The sequence below is a fragment of the Zingiber officinale genome, chromosome 10B (genome assembly GCF_018446385.1).
Source record: "Zingiber officinale cultivar Zhangliang chromosome 10B, Zo_v1.1, whole genome shotgun sequence".
NCBI classification, from domain to species: Eukaryota; Viridiplantae; Streptophyta; class Magnoliopsida; order Zingiberales; family Zingiberaceae; genus Zingiber; species Zingiber officinale.
In genome coordinates, this window is record NC_056005.1 from 33,038,681 (window position 1) to 33,062,394 (window position 23,714).

General features: G+C 43.4%; 2 long non-coding RNA genes across 2 annotated transcripts; both read left to right on the forward strand.

Annotated features, from left to right (window-relative positions):
• Positions 1 to 3,218: 3,218 nt before the first annotated feature.
• Positions 3,219 to 4,442, forward strand: LOC122029840. Its single transcript, XR_006125203.1, has 4 exons — positions 3,219 to 3,493; positions 3,580 to 3,720; positions 3,822 to 3,986; positions 4,383 to 4,442. It is a non-coding gene; the product is annotated as an uncharacterized LOC122029840 (long non-coding RNA).
• A 6,352-nt stretch (positions 4,443 to 10,794) lies between these two features.
• LOC122029761 lies at positions 10,795 to 12,168 on the forward strand. The gene is made up of 4 exons (XR_006125176.1): positions 10,795 to 11,224; positions 11,306 to 11,446; positions 11,548 to 11,712; positions 12,109 to 12,168. It is a non-coding gene; the product is annotated as an uncharacterized LOC122029761 (long non-coding RNA).
• The last annotated feature ends 11,546 nt before the right edge of the window (positions 12,169 to 23,714 follow it).

A 23,714-nucleotide genomic window follows, 5' to 3' on the forward strand; every position in this document is an offset into this window, starting at 1 on the left:
TAATCCGATAACCTAACTTAGGTTTTCCAATAGTTCTCCAATGTTTTTCCTTGAACATTCTCTGAACATTCTCCCCCTTTTTGACATACATCAAAAAGGAGTGAATCAAGGTCAAGAGTTTCTTTCTAATGAAAGTCCCATACATTTCATTGAAATCCTTAATTTCCCCCTTGATACTAAAATCAACAATCAAGTTAGTGATAATCACATATCACTCATCCTCAGAAATCTTGACGAGTAAAAACTCCCCCTAAAAGTCAACTCCCCCTTGACCAATAGGTAAAACTCCCCCTAAAGGTCAACTCCTCCTTGACCAATAGGTAAAACTCCCCCTAAAGTTCAACTCCTCCTTGACCATTGCACCAACAATGTCTTGGAGAGTTTCAACCCTTTAGAAATCTAAAGCACCAACTTCCATAGCTGAAATTTCAGACAATAATCGAAAATCAGCATTTTGGCACGCTCTGATCGGTCACCAGACCGATCAGGACTCCACTGGATCGGTCACCAGACCGATCCACACTGCCCTGGATCAGTCCAGTGACCGATCCAGACTTCCCTGGACCGATCAGAATCTTCTCTGATCGGTCCACAATTCTCTGATAAGAATTTCTGATTTTTCTCCCGAAATTCAGAAACCCCTAAAAAAATTACAGAAAATTCTAAAAATTGTAAAATTTTGAGGATACATTCCTCATAACATATATTATCATGGAAAAATAGTTTTCTATGAAAATAACTCCCATTTTTTAATCTTGATACAAAGTTCGAAATACTTTGAAATAGCTCAAGGTTAATCTATCTTTGTATCAACTTACTCAATGATAAATGCTATCACTAGAAAGGCTTCATCAAGGTTTTTTCAAATCAATTTTGAAATGATCTTAAACCATTCAATTTAGGACCACAATCTTAGGGCTAAATGTACATGACTTGTACACAAGTTTTTCCTATGATCCTCAAATTCGAATTAGGCTCATCTAGGTACAAGAACTATGCACCTTGATCCTAACTCATCATCCTAATATCTCACACACATCTAAGGTGTATCAAACACATCCAAGTCAATTTTGATGTGAGATATGGGTTTAGGTCATCTTAAACTAAGTTCTCATGCATTTTCTAAACAACAATTAGATCTCCATATCAAATTATGTTTTTATCCTTAAATCAATTTAATTGATCATAAATGCAAGAGATGATGACATGACATAAAATAATATCATAAGTGGAAATATGTGCCAATGTCATGATGTCATGGCATAAAGTATGAAACTTAAATAAGGCATGACATATAACTAACCTAAGTATTATCATGACATTTCAAATGATAATAAAATAAATATGATGTCATGACATGGCATATGACAAACAATGTATGGCAAATAACATATAAAGGTATAGAAAATACCTAATTCTAGCCTTAGTTGTCATTTTTGATAATTTTGATCATTTTACCATAAATTCTATATTCCTAAGTGTAATAGACCTAAAATCATATACTAAAGATTTTTAGATCACTATGTGCCAATTAGATTGACCCTAGAAAACTCCTCAAATGTGGTTGACACATCCTAATCACCTTAGGAATAATTTTTAATTTCATTTTCAAGGCTTGATTACACCTTGAAAATTCCTAAAATGTCATATTTTGCCATGAGTAGGTTAACTACCTATCCAATTAAGGTTGGCACACCCTAAACCATCTAGCGTGAAGGGATCACGCTCCTAGGAACCCAATACCTATTTGAGCTCATTGGGTTCACTAAATATTCACTAGGGATGACTTCCCTAGCAACCCTCCTAATGACCCTCCTAGGCTTTAAAGCCTTGGTCATTTGGGACTCATCAAGATCAACTCTAGGGGTGACTCCCCTTGTGACCTTGGTGATGGTCTTCTTAGCCCTAGGTCTTGTTCCATAATCGAATGGAACATTATGATAAGCGGGCTTGACCACTCGAGACTTAGGTTTGTGACCCAAACCTCTCATGTCCTTGGGCTTTGATTTTTGACCCTTAGACCCTTAGACCCTAGAGTTGACTTCTCCAAATTCTTAAGAGCCTCTTCTAAAGTGTCAAGTCTTGACCTCAAGACTTGATTTTCCTTCTTTAATACCTCAAGCTTTAATTTTCCATTTTTCTTTGAGGTATTCCTAGGCATATGTCTAGTTGTTTTGGGATTCCTATCTAGGTTTTCCTTAACCTTAGATGAGTTAACTCTAGGATTGGCATTTCTAGCATTGTCCTTATCTAGGCTAACATGTTTGGCACCTAAGGACATGTATCAGTTTCTATGGTTATCATGCTTATCACTATTGACAATTGCAATAAAACTACTAGCATGTGTCTTATTAGAATTGAAAGAATGTGCCTTAAAGGATACCTTAGGGTTTGCCTTAGCTCCCCCTATAGATGTGCTTGGTCTCTTGTCGTTGTGAGGTTGCCTCCCCCTTGGACATTGACTCCTATAATGTCCCCTTTGCTTGCATTGGAAGCACACCATGTGCTCCTTGCCCTTGCGTATCGGGACTCCGGCTTCCTTGACTTTTGGTGCCGGTGGAGTCTTCCTAATCCTCTTTGGACATTTACTTTTGTAATGCCCATATTCCCTACACTCAAAGCACATTATATGTAATTTACTTGAAATTAAGTTACTTGAGTTACCTAGGGTTGAGGATGGATATAAGCTCTTTCCTTCATCCCTTCCGGAGGTAGAGGCTTCTTCTTCTTGCTCCAGTCTTGAAGAAGAACTCTCCTCCTCTTCTTCCTTAGATGTTGAGTAGCCCTCAACTTCTAATTCCATACCTCCATGATGTGAGCTACTTGGCTCACTTGACTCCTCTTCATGACTTGAATTGGATGTGAGATCTCGGAAAATTTAATTAATAGGGTTATTTGATAAATAGCCTTATAGAATTTTTTCGGAATTTTTAGAAATTTTTGGGGAATTTTACGGAGCTCGTAAGACATGATTTGAGGGGATCAATTTCGGGTTCGGATTAAACCTGTTTGGGATACCCGTTTAAGTGAGGAAATGTTTTTAATTATAAATTTCCTTTTTCTTTTTCCTCCCCACACGCTGAACCCAACCCGATCCCTCACTTCTTCCCCGACTTCTCCTCCTCCTCCCCGGATCTCCCCTCTGCTCGAAGCCGATCTCGCTTCCTTCTCTGTTCTCTCTCACGGACGATCGGCGCCGATGGGAGCAAGGCTTCAGCTCCGGCGATCGCCCTCTGCTGACATCTCTTCCCCCGACCCTTTCCTCTCTCTGTTCCTCGCAAACAACTCGACGCCGACGGGGCTTGCAATCGTCTTCACCGCCTGAGGAGGAGGTCGCCGGAACCTTGCTAGAGGTCGAACAAGGAGGCGGATCCTCCTGATCTCATGTTCTCAGGTCTTCCCCGAGCCTTTCCTTCCCCGATCCTTCTGGGTTTTGCCGATCCTTTCTTCCCCGATTCGATCGCTGGCTTGAAGATGACCTAGGGTTTCGAAGGTAATCTATTAAACCTAGCTGTGGATATTAGAGCTTCGGTTTTCTTCTCTGTTTACCGATCCTCATCTTCTTGGCGGTGGAATTAGGTCACGGATTTGGAGAGGTTGGAATCAGGGAGGTGTTGTTGGATTAGGGGAAGGAATCGGATCAGACTCGTGCTAGGTTTTCCCTTGATCGGATCAGTGGACCTCCACCTCCTTGCTGTTGATTGAGGTCTCGAATTGAAGGTGAGTTCTTGTTGGAATTATGTGTTGCTTGATCAGAGATCATCATTTCATGTTGATATGTGATCTTTGTTTTGATTCCTTCTTGATCCTATTGATTCCAGTGAGGGGAGGTGAGGTTCCATTCTTGCTGTGGAATTGTGTTTGGTTCCGGCAGTAACAATCACCTCAATCCAGCATCAACAGTAGGTTCGATCTGCTCTGTTCTATTTGTGAACTTTCTGATTTCGGCAGTAAACCATCCAGCAACAACAACAACTGGATTTGAGGTAAGGAATAGGATAATTGATCTTGTTGTAGATCATGTTTCGGAGTTGAATTCTAGATGATCTTGTTCTAGATTGGAATTAGGGTTTTACTTAGTGGTTTATGTGGAGGGATTTTGATACATGTTGTAACTAGTTGTTAAATTGCGTAGATGTAATTGTGTAGAATAAATCCAATGAAATGGTTAGGGTTAGGGTAATTAACCCTAATCAACCGTTGGATTTCTAATCTAATTGGTGGTTAGGGATTAGGTAACTAACCCTAATCGACCATTAGATTTAAATTGGTAAGTTGTGATTGATGTGATTAGGGTTTTGCCCTAATTTAGTTTTAGAGATTTTATTTAGCTATTCATTTGATTTAGCTAAATAAAATATATACATTGTTTGTTGACACAGGACTCTGATTCGAGACGGGCGTCTCGACTTCGGATTAGGACTGGATTGTACCTTCTCTTTGAGGCGGGTACCCTTTGACTTATCTTTTGATAATGTCTTATGATATGTGTAGCTTATATATACTTACCAGTGGCAGATAGTAGATTATTTTCTTCCCTGGTCTTAGCTAGTTGATACCTATCGCATGCTTCATCTGCTAGTTGCTTTACTTCAGGATTGGATACTTATCTCTTGCCATGTATATATCTGTTCATAGAGATGCATATCTATAGTGCGCTACTCTACTGGATTAGTTGCTTTACATGTGTGATACATGCTCTTGGATTCATGATACTTACATCATTGTTATATGTGATGTCTTTGGATTTATGCTGTTTATATCATGGTTATATATATGCGTTTACCTTTTGGGCACACACATATATGGAGGAGGCTATGTTCAGGTATGTCATATTGTAGCCGCATGCACCATATCGCATGATTGCATGCTGGGCGATTGACGACTCCATTATTGTTGAGCTCGTCGGCCGGCTACATAGGCCTGCACACAACGTGTTTCACTGCATGGGTAGTGGCACAGCACTCAGGGTGTGTATGGCAGGTTGCTCGGTGGTGCACCGCTGGGGTGCTCATGGGTAGCACGATACAGCGGGGTTGCAGCCGGGATCCCTCCCCGTCATCGCGTACCGGGAGTTGAGAGCATTGCGCTCCCTCACTATGTTTGAGGTAGGAGGATAGGTGTACTCCGACAGCATCCCGTCCACTCGGTCACTCATCAGGGGTAGTGACGGCAGAGTGCACGGTGTCACAGCCCTACCCACTCGGTCTCACCATTGTGTGTGAGATGGCTGACTGGTTGACAGGGGTGACCATGTCATATTGCATCATATGCACGGATTGCATTCGTTATGATTGATGCATTTTGGTGATTGCATATGATTGACATGCATACAGGATACATGCTTTTGCTCTGACTATTTTTATCTCTGTATGTTGACAATCAGTTGCCCAAGCCACGCAGGTGAGTACAGTTTATTTTAGTTATGCCTCTTCTTATTATTCTTGCTATAGACTGTACTACATGCCTATTGTTGGTTACTGCATTTTATTCAGTTATGCATATGTGTTATACTGATAGGAGACTGTACTATAGGCTTTATGGTTTAGGAGGCTGTACCTTAGGATATTACTGGTAGTTATATATTGCTGTACATGTCTATTGGATTACCTGCTGAGTTCATTGAACTCACCCCGTTTTTATTACTATTTTTCAGGTCGAGGCCGTCGGGGAGATTCCAGTCGCTAGCCCCATTATCGCGAGGATTTTCTTTGTCGGATTATATTTTGCTTTTGCATCTTATATACTTGTATTGTGGGTTTGTATTGTGGACTTCACATTGAACATTCGGGTTTGCTACTTTTGTTTTCCGCTGCGGTTGTATTTTCATTACTTCGTGGATTTGTTTTCTTCGTTGTAGTGGAGTAGGCTGTTTACATATATCTTCGAGGATTTTATATCGTTCTTTCTTTATATACCTGCGTGGATTGTTCATATTACATCTGCGTGGAATGTTGAATATAACTGTGTGGATTGTTTATTATTTGTGTGTATTGTTCCGGCCGTGTGTGGCCGAGGTATGGAGATATATGTATACTGAGCTTCATATTGTCCGCCGTACAGGGGAGATGCTGCCGAAATTTCTTCGGACAGGGACTACCTAGGGGCGTGACAATTTATTTTGGTATCAGAGCAGTTCTGATACTGGTTCTTACGAGTTTTGCGTGCGTATCTGGATATTTCGGTATTTCGGATTGTACGGATTTCCGTCGATTTTCTCGTTTCGGAATTTCGAGGCATTTTGACGAGATTTTATTGGATCTATTTGGGGGCTATGCAGCGACAGGATATCTCCCGACGGCAATAGGTAAATCAGGTAATTTTATAGTTTTCATACCTGTAGTGATATCTGTATAACATTTTTTACATATATGATACGTGTTCTAGTACTTAAACGTGGTCGCACATGTATGAGGGCGATCGATTCTCTAGAGACAGAGTCTCCAGAGAGTTCTGTTAGGGTTGAGCCTGTCCATCAGGGATAGACTCCTCAGGGTATTGTGACCACGTTAGACTGTCAGATCCTGACGGTTCCGACTTCAGAGGTACTTACCTCGCCTGTACCGCCAGTAGTACCTGCAGTATACCCGGCAGCCCCTCTAGCCGCGCCTGCTTCTACGTACTTGGCACCCCAGATACCTGCGTCGGTTACTGCATACCCGGCACCCGCACCAGTAGTACCGGTTACTTCTTACCCGGTACCGCCCATCGTACCTTTAGTCGTCCCTACTTATGCCTACTCTGTAGTTCCACTAGTGGTTCCTACCCTGTTTATGTGGCAGCACCAGTAGTACCTCCTCCGACTTATCCAGTAGTACCACCCATAGGATCAGCTCCAGTGGTTCTGTCCAGTCCCGTAGCAATATCTACGAATATGGTTGCGGCACTGGCACGGATCCCAGCCTTGGCGGAGTTGGTGAAAAGCCAATTCACGCTATTTCGCGGGGAGACTGATCCGAGCGTGGCTCAATCTTGGATAGAGTCTATGGAGCGGACATTCTTTTACATGGCCTGCTCCGAGTGGGAGAAGGCTGAGCTGGCTGCTTACCACTTACGAGACGGGGCAGAGATCTGGTGGGACACGCAGCGCTCGATTATAGGCGAGCAGATGTTATATATACGAGATTTAGAGAGGCATTCGAGAGTCAGTGTTTTCCCGCGTATCGATGACACGCATCGGATTTCTGAGTCTTCGACGTAATAACCGCCGATGATGGAGTATAATGTCAATTTAATCGGCCGATTCCGCCTCGAAAGTTAGTCGATGACGATCTCAGATGTTTCTGTCTGTGGATCGACGGGCATCTTCACCAAGATGTCCGGTTTGGTTGTTCATCATACACCGAGACACCGGATAGAGCTCTCATGATTGACTACTCATCAGAGAGTGAACGCAGACAAGAAGAGGAAGCAGATCGACGGATCATGGATGATTCAAGAACCACGATCACGGACAACAAAGCAGAGCAACCGACTCAGATAGGTCAAGGTACTTCGGTCAATCGACGACCCCTAAGTCGACGATCTTCATCTGGACGCTCCCGGTCTTCTGCTAACCGGAACAACCCACCGGTGACACCGCACCCGGCGGATCCCGAGATCACATCACCTGCATGCACCTTGGGACAACATTATTATTGTAAACCGCCTCGAGCACTTGAGCCGAGATCTGTCAAGGCTCAAGACGTAGCTTCCGGGATTTCGCCCGGAGGACAGCTTGTCGGCCTCGACTCGAGGCGGGCCAAATCCCAATCTCGATCGCCGCCAGAGGACAACTCCCCGCAGTAGCTTGCATATAGCATGCACGGCAGGAGCATTCCGAGACCTTGTGGAGAACCCCACGATTCCACCTTAGTGTTCTCCAAGATATTCATCAAGAAGAAGGATGATACTCTGAGGTTGTGCATCGATTACAGGCAACTGAATGCAGTGACTATCAGAAATAAGTACCCCTTGCCATGGATTGAGGATTTATTTGATCAGCTCAGAGACACATCAGTGTATTCTAAGATTGATCTGCGCTCTGGATATCATCAGCTGAGAGTCAAAGATCCTGATATTCAGAAGACAGTATTTCGCACCAGATACGGACATTATGAGTTTTGGTAATGCCATTTGGGCTTACCAATGCTCCAGTAGTATTTATAGATTTGATGAACCGTATCTTTCTGGAGTACCTAGATCAGTTGGTTATTGTGTTTATCGATGATATATTGATCTATTCACGTTCTGAGGAGGAGCACGCGCAGCACCTTTGCATAGTCTTGGAGACTCTTCGACGACATCATCTGTATGCGAAGTTCAGCAAGTGTGCATTTTGGCTTCCCTCAGTTGGTTTTCTAGGACACGTGGTGTCTAGCCGAGGTATTTCTGTGGATCCTCAGAAGATCGAGGCTATCACTACCGAGCACCAAGTCACCCAAGAGATTCGCAGCTTGGGCTTACCGGATATTACCGACGATCTGCTGAGGGTTTCTCCAAGATTGCTATGCCGCTGACACGTCTGATTGGGAAAGACGGAAGTTCACGTGGTCGAGGCTTGTGAGACCAGCCTGTGAGTCAAGCGGAGATTAGTATCAGCACCAGCCTTGGTTTTACCTTCCGTGACGACGGATTCAGATTTTATGCACGCATCTCTTCGTGGCTTGGGCCTGCTCGATGCAAGATTTGTAGGGTAGTCTCCTATGCTCTCGTCAAAGGAGCATGAGAAGAACTACCCAGTTCATGATTTAGAGCTAGCCGCTATTAGCTTTGCTTTGAAGATTTGGCGTCATCATCTTTATGGTATTACTTTTGAGATTCTTACTGATCATAAGAGTCTCAAATATATTTTCACCCAGAAGGAACTCAATCTCCGACAGAGGAGATGGATGGAGTTCCTGAAGGATTATGATTGTACTATTAGCTACCATCCGGGTAAAGCTAATGTGGTTGCTGATGCACTTAGTAGGAAGTCCAGAGGGACTTTATCTTGTCACCGAGTTTTAGTCACGGACTTGATTCAGGGATTCTCCGAGTTGGGCCTGGAGGAGCAGGGACGGACAGAGCAGGGTATTCTTGTTACCATGATTGCTCAGTCGTCGATCAGGATGAGGACTCGAGAGGCCCAGGCCGGAGATCAGCATTTACAGTTCATTGGCAGCCAGATAGCTTCCGGACAGCAGACCGAGTTTACACGAGATGCTGAGGGTATTATTTATTTCCGAGGCAGATTATGGGTACCTCAGTCTCACCCGGTCATGGAGGAGTTACTTCAGGAGGCTCATCGTTCTAGATTTGCTATCCACCCAGGTGGGACTCGTATGTATCGCGATTTGAGACGTTCCTATTGGTGGAACGACATGAAGAAAGACATCGCAGATTTTGTAGCTAGATGTCTTGTTTGTCAGCAGGTGAAGGCTGAGCACCAGAGACCTGCTGGTTTACTTCAGAGGATCCCTATTCCAGAGTGGAAGTGGGAGCACATTACTATGGATTTCGTGGTTGGTTTGCCTAGGACTCGTCGAGGCCATGATGTGATTTGGGTAATCGTTGACCGATTAACCAAATCCGCACATTTTATAGCGATCCTAAGACCGATTCTCGATCGATTAGCGAGTTATATTGTCGAGAGATTATCGATTGCATGGAGTTCCTTTGAGCATCATATCAGATAGAGACCCACGGTTCACGCCCGATTCTCGGCAGAGTCTGCAGCAGCCTTGGGCATACAGCCTCGTTTCAAGATTAAGATTCCATCCGCAGATGCATGGGCATGAGCGGACTATCTGCATTGGGGACTTGCCGAGGTCTTGTGTCATGGACTTCGGAGGCGCTTGGGAGGACCACCGCCATTAGTGGAGTTTGCCTACAACAACAGCTATCATTCGGCTATCCAGATGGCACCGTTTGAGGCGTTGTATGGTAGGCCTTGCCGGACACCCACCCTCCGGGAAGAGGTTGGGGAGGCTCATTGGTAGGACCTCAGGAGCTCAGCAGGATGCAGAGCTGGTTCGCACTATCATACGGAGGATGTCGAGGCCCAGGACCGCCGAAGAGTTATGCCGATCAGAGACGGAGACCCCTGGAGTTCTCCATTGGTGATCACGTATTTCTTAGAGTTTCACCCACAAAAGGGGTGAAGAGATTTGGTCTCGAGGTAAGCTAGCTCCCGATATATTGGACCATTCCGGATCTTGGAGAGGATTGGAGCAGTAGCTTACCGTCTGGCGCTACCACCATCTCTAGGTGGCATTCACGATGTATTCCACGTATCTATGCCGAGGAGATACGTATCCGATCCGACACATGTTCTGTCATATATCTGTTCCTATTCAGCCGGATGTTACTTACGAGGAGGTTCCGCATGATTCGGACCGTGAGAGCGCCACCATGAACAAGACCGTCTGATCAGGTTAAAGTCGGATGGCAAGATCATTCGACGAGGAGGTTACGTGGGAGCTGGAGGATACGATCCGAGCTCGATACCCCCATCTTTTTACGTGAGGTACGTGGGTTAGAGTTCCTTCAAGCATTTATATTGTTTGGTTATATTTTAGTGTTTGCAGTTAGTTATAGCGAAATTTGGGACCAAATTTTTATTAGTAGGGGAGGATGTGAGATCTCGGAAAATTTAATTAATAGGGTTATTTGATAAATAGCCTTATAGAATTTTTCCGAATTTTTAGAAATTTTCGGAATTTTACTGAGCTCGTAAGACATGTTTTGAAGGGATCAATTTCGGGTGCGGATAAAGCCTGTTTGGGATACCCGTTTAAGTGAGGAAATGTTTTTAATTATAAACTTCCTTTTTCTTTTTCCTCCCCACACGCTGAACCCAACCCGATCCCTCACTTCTTCCCCGACTTCTCCTCCTCCTCCCCGGATCTCCCCTCTGCTCGAAGCCGATCTCGCTTCCTTCTCTGTTCTCTCTCACGGACGATCGGCGCCGACGGGAGCAAGGCTTCAGCTCCGGCGATCACCCTCTGCTGACATCTCTTTCCCCGACCCTTTCCTCTCTCTGTTCCTCGCAAACAACTCGACGCCGACGGGGCTTGCAATCGTCTTCACCGCCTGAGGAGGAGGTCGCCGGAACCTTGCTAGAGGTCGAACAAGGAGGCGGATCCTCCTGATCTCATGTTCTCAGGTCTTCCCCGAGCCTTTCCTTCCCCGATCCTTCTGGGTTTTGCCGATCCTTTCTTCCCCGATTCGATCGCTGGCTTGAAGATGACCTAGGGTTTCGAAGGTAATCTATTAAACCTATTGTGGATAAGAGTTAGGTTTTCTTCTCTGTTACCGATCCTCATCTTCTTGGCGGTGGAATTAGGTCACGGATTTGGAGAGGTTGGAATCAGGGAGGTGTTGTTGGATTAGGGGAAGGAATCGGATCAGACTCGTGCTAGGTTTTCCCTTGATCGGATCAGTGGACCTCCACCTCCTTGCTGTTGATTGAGGTCTCGAATTGAAGGTGAGTTCTTGTTGGAATTATGTGTTGCTTGATCAGAGATCATCATTTCATGTTGATATGTGATCTTTGTTTTGATTCCTTCTTGATCCTATTGATTCCAGTGAGGGGAGGTGAGGTTCCATTCTTGCTGTGGAATTGTGTTTGGTTCCGGCAGTAACAATCACCTCAATCCAGCATCAACAGTAGGTTCGATCTGCTCTGTTCTATTTGTGAACTTTCTGATTTCGGCAGTAAACCATCCAGCAACAACAACAACTGGATTTGAGGTAAGGAATAGGATAATTGATCTTGTTGTAGATCATGTTTCGGAGTTGAATTCTAGATGATCTTGTTCTAGATTGGAATTAGGGTTTTACTTAGTGGTTTATGTGGAGGGATTTTGATACATGTTGTAACTAGTTGTTAAATTGCGTAGATGTAATTGTGTAGAATAAATCCAATGAAATGGTTAGGGTTAGGGTAATTAACCCTAATCAACCGTTGGATTTCTAATCTAATTAGTGGTTAGGGATTAGGTAACTAACCCTAATCGACCATTAGATTTAAATTGGTAAGTTGTGATTGATGTGATTAGGGTTTTGCCCTAATTTAGTTTTAGAGATTTTATTTAGCTATTCATTTGATTTAGCTAAATAAAATATATACATTGTTTGTTGACACAGGACTCTGATTCGAGACGGGCGTCTCGACTTCGGATTAGGACTGGATTGTACCTTCTCTTTGAGGCGGGTACCCTTTGACTTATCTTTTGATAATGTCTTATGATATGTGTAGCTTATATATACTTACCAGTGGCAGATAGTAGATTATTTTCTTCCCTGGTCTTAGCTAGTTGATACCTATCGCATGCTTCATCTGCTAGTTGCTTTACTTCAGGATTGGATACTTATCTCTTGCCATGTATATATCTGTTCATAGAGATGCATATCTATAGTGCGCTACTCTACTGGATTAGTTGCTTTACATGTGTGATGCATGCTCTTGGATTCATGATACTTACATCATTGTTATATGTGATGTCTTTGGATTATGCTGTTTATATCATGGTTATATATATGCGTTTACCTTTTGGGCACACACATATATGGAGGAGGCTATGTTCAGGTATGACATACTGTAGCATCATGCACCATCCTGCATGATTGCATGCTGGGCGATTGACGACTCCATTATTGTTGAGCTCGTCGGCCGGCTACATAGGCCTGCACACAACGTGTTTCACTGCATGGGTAGTGGCACAGCACTCAGGGTGTGTATGGCAGGTTGCTCGGTGGTGCACCGCCGGGGTGCTCATGGGTAGCACGACACAGCGGGGTTGCAGCCGGGATCCCTCCCCGTCATCGCGTACCGGGAGTTGAGAGCATTGCGCTCCCTCACTATGGTTGAGGTAGGAGGATAGGTGTACTCGACAGCATCCCGTCCACTCGGTCACTCATCGGGGGTAGTGACGGCAGAGTGCACGGTGTCACAGCCCTACCCACTCGGTCTCACCATTGTGTGTGAGATGGTGACTGGTTGACAGGGGTGACCATGTCATATTGCATCATATGCAGATTGCATTCGTTATGATTGATGCATTTTGGTGATTGCATATGATTGACATGCATACAGGATACATGCTTTTGCTCTGACTATTTTTATCTCTGTATGTTGACAATCAGTTGCCCAAGCCTCGCAGGTGAGTACAATTTATTTTAGTTATGCCTCTTCTTATTATTCTTGCTATAGACTGTACTACATGCCTATTGTTGGTTACTACCATTTATTTAGCTATGCATATGTGTTATACTGATAGGAGACTGTACTATAGGCTTTATGGTTTAGGAGGCTGTACCTTAGGATATTACTGGTAGTTATATATTGCTGTACATGTCTATTGGATTACCTGCTGAGTTCATTGAACTCACCCCGCTTTATTACTATTTTTCAGGTCGAGGCCGTCGGGAGATTCCAGTCGCTAGCCCCATTATCGCGAGGATTTTCTTTGTCGGATTATATTTTGCTTTTGCATCTTATATACTTGTATTGTGGGTTTGTATTGTGGACTTCACATTGAACATTCGGGTTTGCTACTTTTGTTTTCCGCTGCGGTTGTATTTTCATTACTTCGTGGATTTGTTTTCTTCGTTGTAGTGGAGTAGGCTGTTTACATATATCTTCGAGGATTTTATATCGTTCTTTCTTTATATACCTGCGTGGATTGTTCATATTACATCTGCGTGGAATGTTGAATATAACTGCGTGGATTGTTTATTATTTGTGTGTATTGTTCCGGCCGTGTGTGGCCGAGGTATGGATATATATGTATACTGAGCTTCATATTGTCCGCCGTACAGGGGAGATGTTGCCGAAATTTCTTCGGACAGGGACTACCTAGGGGCGTGACATTGGAGCTCTCCTCATAGAACTTAGCCAAGTTGTTCCACAACTCCTTGGCATTGTTGTATCTACCTATCTTACACAAGATATCATTAGGTAATGAAAATTCAAAGATTTTCGTTACCTCGTCGTTGATTATGGATTGGTGGATTTGTTCCTTCGTCCACTTCTTCTTCTCGAGAGGTTCTCCTTCTTTATCCACCGGAGGAATAAAACCTACTTGTACACAATTCCAATTTACTAGGTTAGTCATAAAAAAATACTTCATTCTTACCTTCCAATACGCGAAGTCATCGCGATCGTAGAAGGGTGGAATCGTGATGTCTTCTCCAAGTTGATCCATTCTCTAGCTCGTGCTCCCCCGGGTGTTAATCCGACGAAGAGCAACCTTGCTCTGATACCACTTGTTAGGACCTTGGGACGCGGCTAGAGAGGGAGGGTGTGAATAGCCGACCCCAAATTCTCGTTTCTTCCTACAATTTTAGTTAGCGCAGCGGAAATAAAAGATAGAAACGAAACGGGAGAATATCAAACCTCAAACGCGACGATATAACGAGGTTCGGAGATGATACTCCTACTCCTCGGCGTGTCCGTAAGGTGGACGAATCCTATCAATCCATCGGTGGATGAGACCCCGGAAAACCGGCTAATAAAAACTCCTTCTGGGTGGAGAAACCTCGCCACAATCTCTCTTGCAACAGCAAGATCGGAGTACAAGAAATACAGCAAGAAGCCAAGAACAATATGAATGTAAAAACACTAGTTTGCTTGCCTTCTCGTCGACTGGTGATGAAGCAACCACTTCACGGATGCCAACAACAGCAGCAACTGATCAGTTGGAGTCCAGCCAAGGGAAGCTCACACGAAGCTTCAGCAGTGGAGAGCTCAACAAAGGTCAGATCGTAGGAGCAAGAAGAAGTCTCATAGTCTCTAGAGGCCCTCCACCTCTTGATTTATATGAACCTGCGAAGAAGAAGACAGAGACCTAAATCTAGCCTCCGGACTCATGGCCAGACTGGATCGATCAGCTCCACCGATCGGTCCAGTATGATCTCGGGGGACCGATCAGTTAGGCCGATCGGTCCTCAGACCGATCCCAACTCACAGAGTTGGTTGCCGAGCCCCGATCGGCTCAGGACCCATCAAAGATAGGTGGATCGGTCCACCGACCGATCCCTCCTATTCCTTCTCCCAATCTGTTTGTTACCGATCGGTCACCGACCGATCGATGACCCACATGAGAATCATGTATCACCGATCGGCCAGATCGATCCAGATACCCATAGATCACGGATCGGCCAGACCGATCCAATTCCCGCCTTAAACCCTAAAGCCTTCCTGATCTAGAGAACGAGCTACCGAGCCCTCTCTGACCTAGTCCGGAGAACGAGCTACCGAGCCCTCTCTGACTTCCACGTCCGGTCCAGAGAACGAGCTACCGAGCCCTCTATGACCTAGTCTGGAGAACGAGCTACCGAACCCTCTCCGACTTCCACGTTCGGTCCAGAGAACGAGCTACCGAGCCCTCTCTGACCTAGTCTGGAGAATGAGCTACCGAGCCCTCTCCGACTTCCACGTCCGGTCCAGAGAACGAGCTACCGAGCCCTCTCTGACCTAGTCCGGAGATTGAGCTACCGAGCCCTCTCCGACTTCATCCAGTCCAGAGAACGAGCTACCGAGCCCTCTCTGACCTACCATGTCAAGCTTCCATACTTGGACTTTTCCCGTGCCAAGCTCCCTACTTGGACTTTTCCTTGCCAAATCTCTATACTTGGACTTTTCCCGTGCCAAGCTCCCTGCTTGGACCTTTCCGTGCCAAGTCTCCATACTTGGACTTTTCCGTAATTAGGTCAACTCAAGTCTGGTCAACCAGGTCAACCTTGACCAAAGGTTGCACCCACAATCCCCCAAGTTCCTATTCTTGTCAAACATCAAAATATAACTTCTCCATTCTTGTCAAACATCAAAATATACCTCGAGTCAGGTCAACTCGAGTCGGGTCACCCAGGTCAACCTTGACCTAAGGTTGCACCAACAAAGATCTCGCGGAAATCTCCCTTGGCCGGCCGCTGGAGAGGAATCCTAGATCCCCCCTTTTTTTTCCTTCGCCCAAACAAGAGACGTTTGTAGGGTCTTTCGGGCCGCGAAAATCGCTTTTTCGCGTCACGGAAACCCCGAATGACCCTAGCCAACAGATCTCGTGTGAAGAAAAGATTTCAAAAACAAAATTACGAGTACGAGTTCCTACTTAGATCTACTCCTAGATCTACATGAAACGAGTTATACCTTTGAAGCGAAGCCCTTCGCGTTCCCGCTCGTCCAAACGGTGCCGGATCTCAAGAGTATCAAGATAGATACTCCTCTAGAAGTATCCACACGGACTCGTAGGTGGAGAAAAACACACAAAGAGGTGTGCTAGCACCTATGTGTGGTTCGGCCAAGTTGAGGAGGAGAGAGAGAGGAAGAGGGCTCCAAGAGGAAGAAGAAGGAATAATGCACTTGAATGAGGAAAATCAATTTTGATTCCCATTCAAAAGTGGTCGGCCACTTTCAAGTTGTGTAACTCCCAAAAAATTGCATTAAGTGCAATTAATGTGAAGCTATTAAAGAAAATGGCTTTGTAACTTCCATGAGGTGGCACCCATGATGATGTGGAGTAACATCATTGGTCCACATCAATGCCAACTCACCAATGAGGTGGCGTAAAGTCAAGTCAAACTTGACTTTTATCTTCCTCTCAAGTCAAGTCAAACTTGACCAAATCTCTTCCATGGTTGATCGAATCCAACCATTTGATTCAAGCCAACTTAATATAATGAATCTAATTCATTTAATTAAATTGATTCAATGAGTCTTAATCTAAATTAGACTCATTGAACACATGAATCAACTTGAGTCGAACTCAAGTTAGCCCAATTAGGATTACTCTTAATCCAATTTGATTCATCAAATGAATCTAATCCTCTTGGTTCATCATATGAAACTAATCTCCATCTAATTGTCCTTAGTGTGTGACCCTATAGGTTCTTGTAACGTTGGCAATGCCCTAAACCCATTTAGGAGCATAAGTAATGAGCGGTATCTAGCAACACATCATTACTACCCAAGTTACAAGAATGTTGAGATCCAACATCACCTTGTGACTACTAATTGTGACTCCTCACAATATATGACAAGTGTCATTCTATCCTAGACATCTAGATTGGTCAATGTGAGGCATAAACCGTGTCATCCTCTGACCAATCTAAATCTTGAACTCCAAGTAGACTCACTAAATCAAATGAGCTCAATATCCTATATTGACTCATTTGGGCATGGCCATGCACTTCGTGGTCTCACTCTATCAAGAATACCGATGTCTCTCCCGTCATATAGGACGGATAAATCCCATCTACATCACTCACATCCCTCTGCATAATTTGTTATATACCCAGTAATCGCCTTTATAGTCCACCCAGTTACGGGTGACGTTTGACGAAACCAAAGTACATAACTCCTTATGTAGGGATCTATGGTGACTTCAGGTCTAAGGACTAGTAGTCATACTAATAGCCACATGAGAAAGTATATGACACTCATATAACGATCCATGATACTTTCTCATAGCGGTCATTCAGTATACATTCTCTAATGTATACCCATGTGTCAACTTGATATCTCTATATCCATGACTTGTGAGATCAAGTCATCGAGTTGACCTACATGCTAGTCTTATTGCATTAACATTGTCCCTGAATGTTAATACTCGACTAGGAATGATTAAGAGTAGTGTTCCCTATATCATCTCACTATCGATTCAACCAATCGATTGATATAGGTAAGAACCTTCTACTCAAGGACGTTATTATACTTAGTTTATTTGGTACCAATACAAGTAAGTATAATAACCAAACAAATGCCTTTATTAATATAAAAATACGATACAATAAGTCCATAATACAATCATCAAATGATTGGCTCTAGGGCTCTAGCTAACAATCTCCCACTAGCACTAGTGCCAATCAGTGTAGGCTCTAAGCCCAAATGACCTAGTGTGACCATCATGCTTCCTCTGTGCCAAAGCCTTTGTCAAGGGATCTGCGATGTTAGCCTCTATAGGTACTCTGCAAATCTTCACATCTCCTCTCTCGATGATCTCTCGAATGAGATGGAAGCGCAGTAGTATGTGTTTGGTCCAATGGTGTGAGCGAGGTTCCTTTGCCTGTGCTATAGCTCCACTGTTGTCACAGAAGAGCTCAATAGGGTCAGCAATGCTAGGAACCACCCCAAGTTCAGTGATGAACTTGCAGATCCAAACTGCCTCCTTTGCTGCCTCTGATGCAGCAATGTACTCGGCTTCTGTTGTAGAATCAGCTACTGTATCCTACTTCGAACTTTTCCAGCTGACAGCACCACCATTAATGCAAAATACGAACCCCGACTGCGATCTATAGTCATCCTGGTCGGTCTGGAAGTTAGCATCACTGTAACCCTTTACAGCTAGCTCATCATCGCCTCCATATATCAAGAAATATTCTTTAATCCTTCTTAAGTACTTAAGAATATTCTTGACCGCTATCCAGTGACTTTCACCTGGATCTGACTGGTATCTGCTCATCATGCTCAAAGCATACGAGACATCAGGTCGAGTACATAGCATGGCGTACATGATCGATCCTATGGCTAAGGCATAAGGGATCTGATCCATGCGGTCTCTCTCCTCTGTAGAAGAGGGACCTTGAGCCTTCGAAGACAACGGCAGAAATCCCTTCTTGGAGTTCTGCATGGCAAACCGAAGAAGTACCTTGTCAATGTATGTACTCTGACTTAGGCCAAGCAATCTCTTAGATCTATCTCTATAGATCTGTATCCCTAGAATGCGGGATGCCTCACCTAAGTCCTTCATTGAGAAGCAACTCCCTAGCCAAGTCTTGACAGACTGAAGCATAGGGATGTCCTTCCCAATGAGTAGTATGTCATCCACATACAATATGAGGAAGACAACTATGTCCCCTACAACCTTCTTGTAGACACAAGGCTCATCTTCGTTCTTGATGAAACCAAACTGTTTGATTGCATCATCGAATCGAAGATTCCAACTCTGAGAAGCTTGCTTTAGTCCATAAATGGACCTATGCAGCTTGCATACTCAGCTAGTATGCTGTGGATCTACAAAACCCTCAAGTTGTGTCATGTACACATCCTCGAGCAGGTTTCCATTCAGAAACGCGGTTTTGACATCCATCTGCCATATCTCATAGTCATGGTAGGCTGCAATAGCAAGCATGATCCGAATGGACTTAAACATCGCTACTGGAGAAAAGGTTTCATCATAGTCAATACCATGAATCTGCTTGAAACCTTTAGCTACCAAGCAACCCTTATAGATAAGTCCATCCATGTCAGTCTTTCTCTTAAAGACCCACTTACACCCAATGGGTTTTACCCCTTCAGGTGGATCAACCAAAGTCCATACTTGGTTGGTGTACATGGATTCCATCTCGGATCTCATGGCTTCTAGCCATTTCTCGGAATCTAGTCTCATCACAGCTTCCTGATAGGTGGTAGGCTCATCCTCTATGAGCACAATGTCATCATGGTCAGACAAGAGAAATGAGTATCTCTCAGGCTGACGACGTACCCTATCAGACCTGCGAAGAGGTATGTCTACTTGAACTGGTTGTTGTTCCTCAACTCTTTGTGGAACATCATCCACAATACTTTGTGGTTCCAGTTCAATTTCCATCGAGGCATCAGTGCTATTGTTCGCATCTTGAACTTCTTCAAGATCGAACGTGCTCCCACTAGTCTTTCTAGAAACAAAGTCCCTTTCTAGAAAGACCCCAGTCTTTGCCACAACTACCTTGTGCTGACTGGGAATGTAGAAGTAATATCCCTTAGTTTCCTTGGGATATCCAATGAAATAGCACTTGTCAGATTTGGGTCCTAATTTGTCTGAGACTTGACGTCGAACGTAAGCCTCACAACCCCAAATCCTCATAAAAGACAATTGGGCATCTCTCCCAGTCCATATCCTATATGGTGTCTTTATCACGGCCTTGGATGGAACTCGGTTGAGTATAAAAGTTGTCGTGTCTAAAGCATAGCCCCAAAGGTATGTCGGAAGATCTGTGTGACTCATCATAAATCGTACCATATCTAATAAGGTACAATTCCTCCTTTCGGATACACCATTCCACTGTGCTGTTCCAGGAGGAGTGAGTTGGGATAGAATCCCACACTCAGCTAGATAGTCACGGAACTCATGGCTAAGGTATTCTCCACCTCGATCTGATCGAAGTATCTTAATACTCTTGCCAAGCTGGTTCTGTACTTCATTCTTGAATTCTTTGAACTTTTCAAAGGATTCAGACTTATGTGTCATCAAGTACACATAACCATATCTACTGAAATCATCAGTAAATGTGATGAAGTACCTATAACCGCCTCTAGCAGCAACATTGAAAGGGCCACATACATCACTATGTATGAGTCCTAACAAATCAGTTGCTCTCTCGTTGTGCCCACTAAAGGGAGTCTTGGTCATCTTGCCTCGTAGGCATGACTCGCATACCTCATATGATTCAAAATCAAATGAGTCCAGCATATCATCCTTATGGAGCTGGGATAAGCGCTTGTCATTTATATGACCTAAGCGACACTGCCAGAGGTAGGTTTGGTTCATGTCATTTGACTTGAACCTCTTGGTATTTATGTTATAGATAGGACTCTCAAGGTCTAGAATATAGAGTCCGTTTATTAGAGGTGCACTACAATAGAACATATCGTTTAAAAAGACGGAACAACATTTGTTCTTTATTGTAAACGAGAAACCTTTCTTGTCCAAACAAGAAACTGATATAATGTTCTTAGTTAATGCAGGCACATAACAACAATCGACTAACTCTAGTACAAGCCCAGAGGGCAGAGATAGAAAGTAAGTCCCTACAGCAACAGCAGCAACCCGTGCTCCATTGCCTACTCGTAGGTCCACCTCGCCCTTTGTCAATACCTTGCTATTTCTCAGCGCCTGCACATCAGTACAAATGTGAGAAGCACATCCAGTATCTAATACCCATGATGTAGAAATAGATAGATTGACTTCTATAACATATATACCTGAAGTGGAAGTCTCACTTCGCTTCTTCTTAAGATCCTCCAAGTATACCTTGCAGTTCCTCTTCCAGTGCCCGGTCTGACCGCAGTGGAAGCAGGTAGCATCCTTGGCGACCCCTCCTTTAGGCTTCAGTGCCTTGCCTTTGCCCTTGGCTTGGGACTTTCCCTTGCCTTTGGGCTTGCCCTTGCCCTTATGTTTCTGAACCATCAGAACAGTGTTGGGCTTAGCCTTCTTAAGGTTTAGCTCAGCAGTTCTTAACATGCTAAGCAGCTCGGGCAGTGGCTTGTCAATCTCGTTCATATTGTAGTTTAGAACAAATTGACTGTAGCTATCCGGCAAGGATTGCAAGATCAGGTCAGTAGCCAGCTCTTGGCCAAGAGGGAACCCCAACCTTTGTAGGTTCTCTATATACCCAATCATTTTGAGTACATATGGGCCTACGGGAGCCCCGTCTGACATCTTGCACTGAAACAGTGCCCTTGAGATCTCAAATCTCTCATGCCTCGCTTGTCCTTGATACAGCTGACGAAGATGTTCATGTTGGTTGCTACTCGGAAAACCTAGAGGTTCCACTGTACAAAAATTTTGTACAAAGGTCTGAACTTTTTCCTAGCTACCATGTGTTCTTTTAAATTAAATTTTGGATCGCCTGCGGAACTTAACACGTTTGATCCAAAACTTAATCTATTCGTTCTTTTAGGTTTTGACTTGGGTCTCCTGCGGAACTTAACACGTTCGACCCAAATCACCTTAAGTTATTAATTCCATTAAATATTAATTTCCATAATCGGTTCCCAGTACTGATGTGGCGAGGCACATGGCCTTCTTGGATATGGGAGCAACCACCACCGACTAGACAAAACCTTTTATAGAAAGCTAATATTTAATTTCCTAAAATAACTTTAGGTTAACCAAAAAGAACAATCAAATCACAAGGGAAAAATAAAACAAAAGAACACAACTTCATATTCGAAATACTAGAACGTAAGCCTCTTGTATTTGGTATTATTTCCATAAATAACTAGTATGATGCGGAAAGAAAAATTACTAGTTATACCTTGTAGAAAAATAACCTCTTGATCTTCTACCGTATTCCTCTTCTAACCTCGGACGTTGTGTGAGCAACGATCTTCCGAGATGAGAAACCACCAACCACCTTCTTCTCCTCCTAGCTAGGTTCGGCCACAAAGAATATTTACCAAGGAAGAAAACCAAAACACTAACCAAGCTCCAAGAGATGCTAGCTTCCTCTCCTTCTTCTTCTTCTTCTCCAAGTAGTATCCGGCCACCACAAGAGCTCCAAGCCTTTGAGAGAGGTTCGGCCACCACAAGAGGAAGAGAGGGAGATGATGATGATGATGATGGCCGGCCACACCAAGGAACAAAAGAGGGAGAGAAAATAATAGAGGTTGTGTCTCTTGAAGGCACCCTCACCCCTTCTTTTATATTCCTTGGCCTAGGCAAATTAGGAAATTTAATTACAATAAAATTTCCTTAATTTCCTTGACATGATTTAATTGAGAAAAATAAAATAAAATTTCCCCAATTAAATTCAAGTGGCCGGCCACATCAATGAAAACAAAATTGGACAAGTTTCAATCAACAATTAAAACTTCCTAATTTGTTTCCGGAAATTTTAAAAAATAAAATTTCTCTTCAAATCTCTTCATGGTTGATAAAAAGGAAATTTCTATAATTTTAATTTTACAACATGTGAATAATTTTTAAAGAGAAAATAAAATATCTCACCAATCTACAAATAAGGAAAGAGATCTAATCTCTTTCTTTAATCTTTTGTAGATCTTTTACAAGAGAGATATTTTAATTTTAATTCTCTTTAATAAATTATTTCTTCCACATAATAAAAATTAAAATTAAAATCCCTTTTAATTTAATTTGGCCGGCCCCCACTAGCTTGGGTTCAAGCTAAGGCCGGCCACCCAATTTTATACCTAGGTCGGCCCTAGCTTGGTTCCCAAGCTAGTTTGGCCGGCCCCTTATTGGTGGATATAGATGGTGGGTATAGGTGGGTATAGAACTCTATAAATAAGAGGCTACGATAGGGACCGAGAGGAGGAATTGGTTTTGGTCTCCCGATAAAATTAAGCATCCCGTGTTCGCCCCGAACACACAACTTAATTTTATCAATAATAATTCATTCCACTAGAGAACTATTATTGAACTACCGCACCAATCCCAAATTACATTTTTGGGCTCCTTCTTATTATGAGTGTGTTAGTCTCCCTGTGTTTAAGATATCGAATGTCCACTAATTAAGTGAGTTACTAACAACTCATTTAATTAATATCTTAGTCCAAGAGTAGTACCACTCAACCTTATCGTCATGTCGGACTAAGTCCACCTGCAGGGTTTAACATGACAATCCTTATGAGCTCCTCTTGGGGACATTATCAACCTAGTATCTCTAGGACACAGTTTCCTTCTATAATCAACAACACACACTATAAGTGATATCATTTCCCAACTTATCGGGCTTATTGATTCATCGAACTAAATCTCACACACTGATAAATTAAAGAAATAAATATCAAATATATGTGCATGTTATTATATTAGGATTAAGAGCGCACACTTCCATAATAACCGAGGTCTTTGTTTCTTTATAAAGTCAGTATAAAAGAAACGACCTCAAATGGTCCTACTCAATACACTCTAAGTGTACTAGTGTAATTATACAGTCAAGATAAACTGATACCTAATTACACTACGACCTTCTAATGGTTTGTTCCTTTCCATTTTGGTCGTGAGCTACTGTTTATAATTTATAAGGTA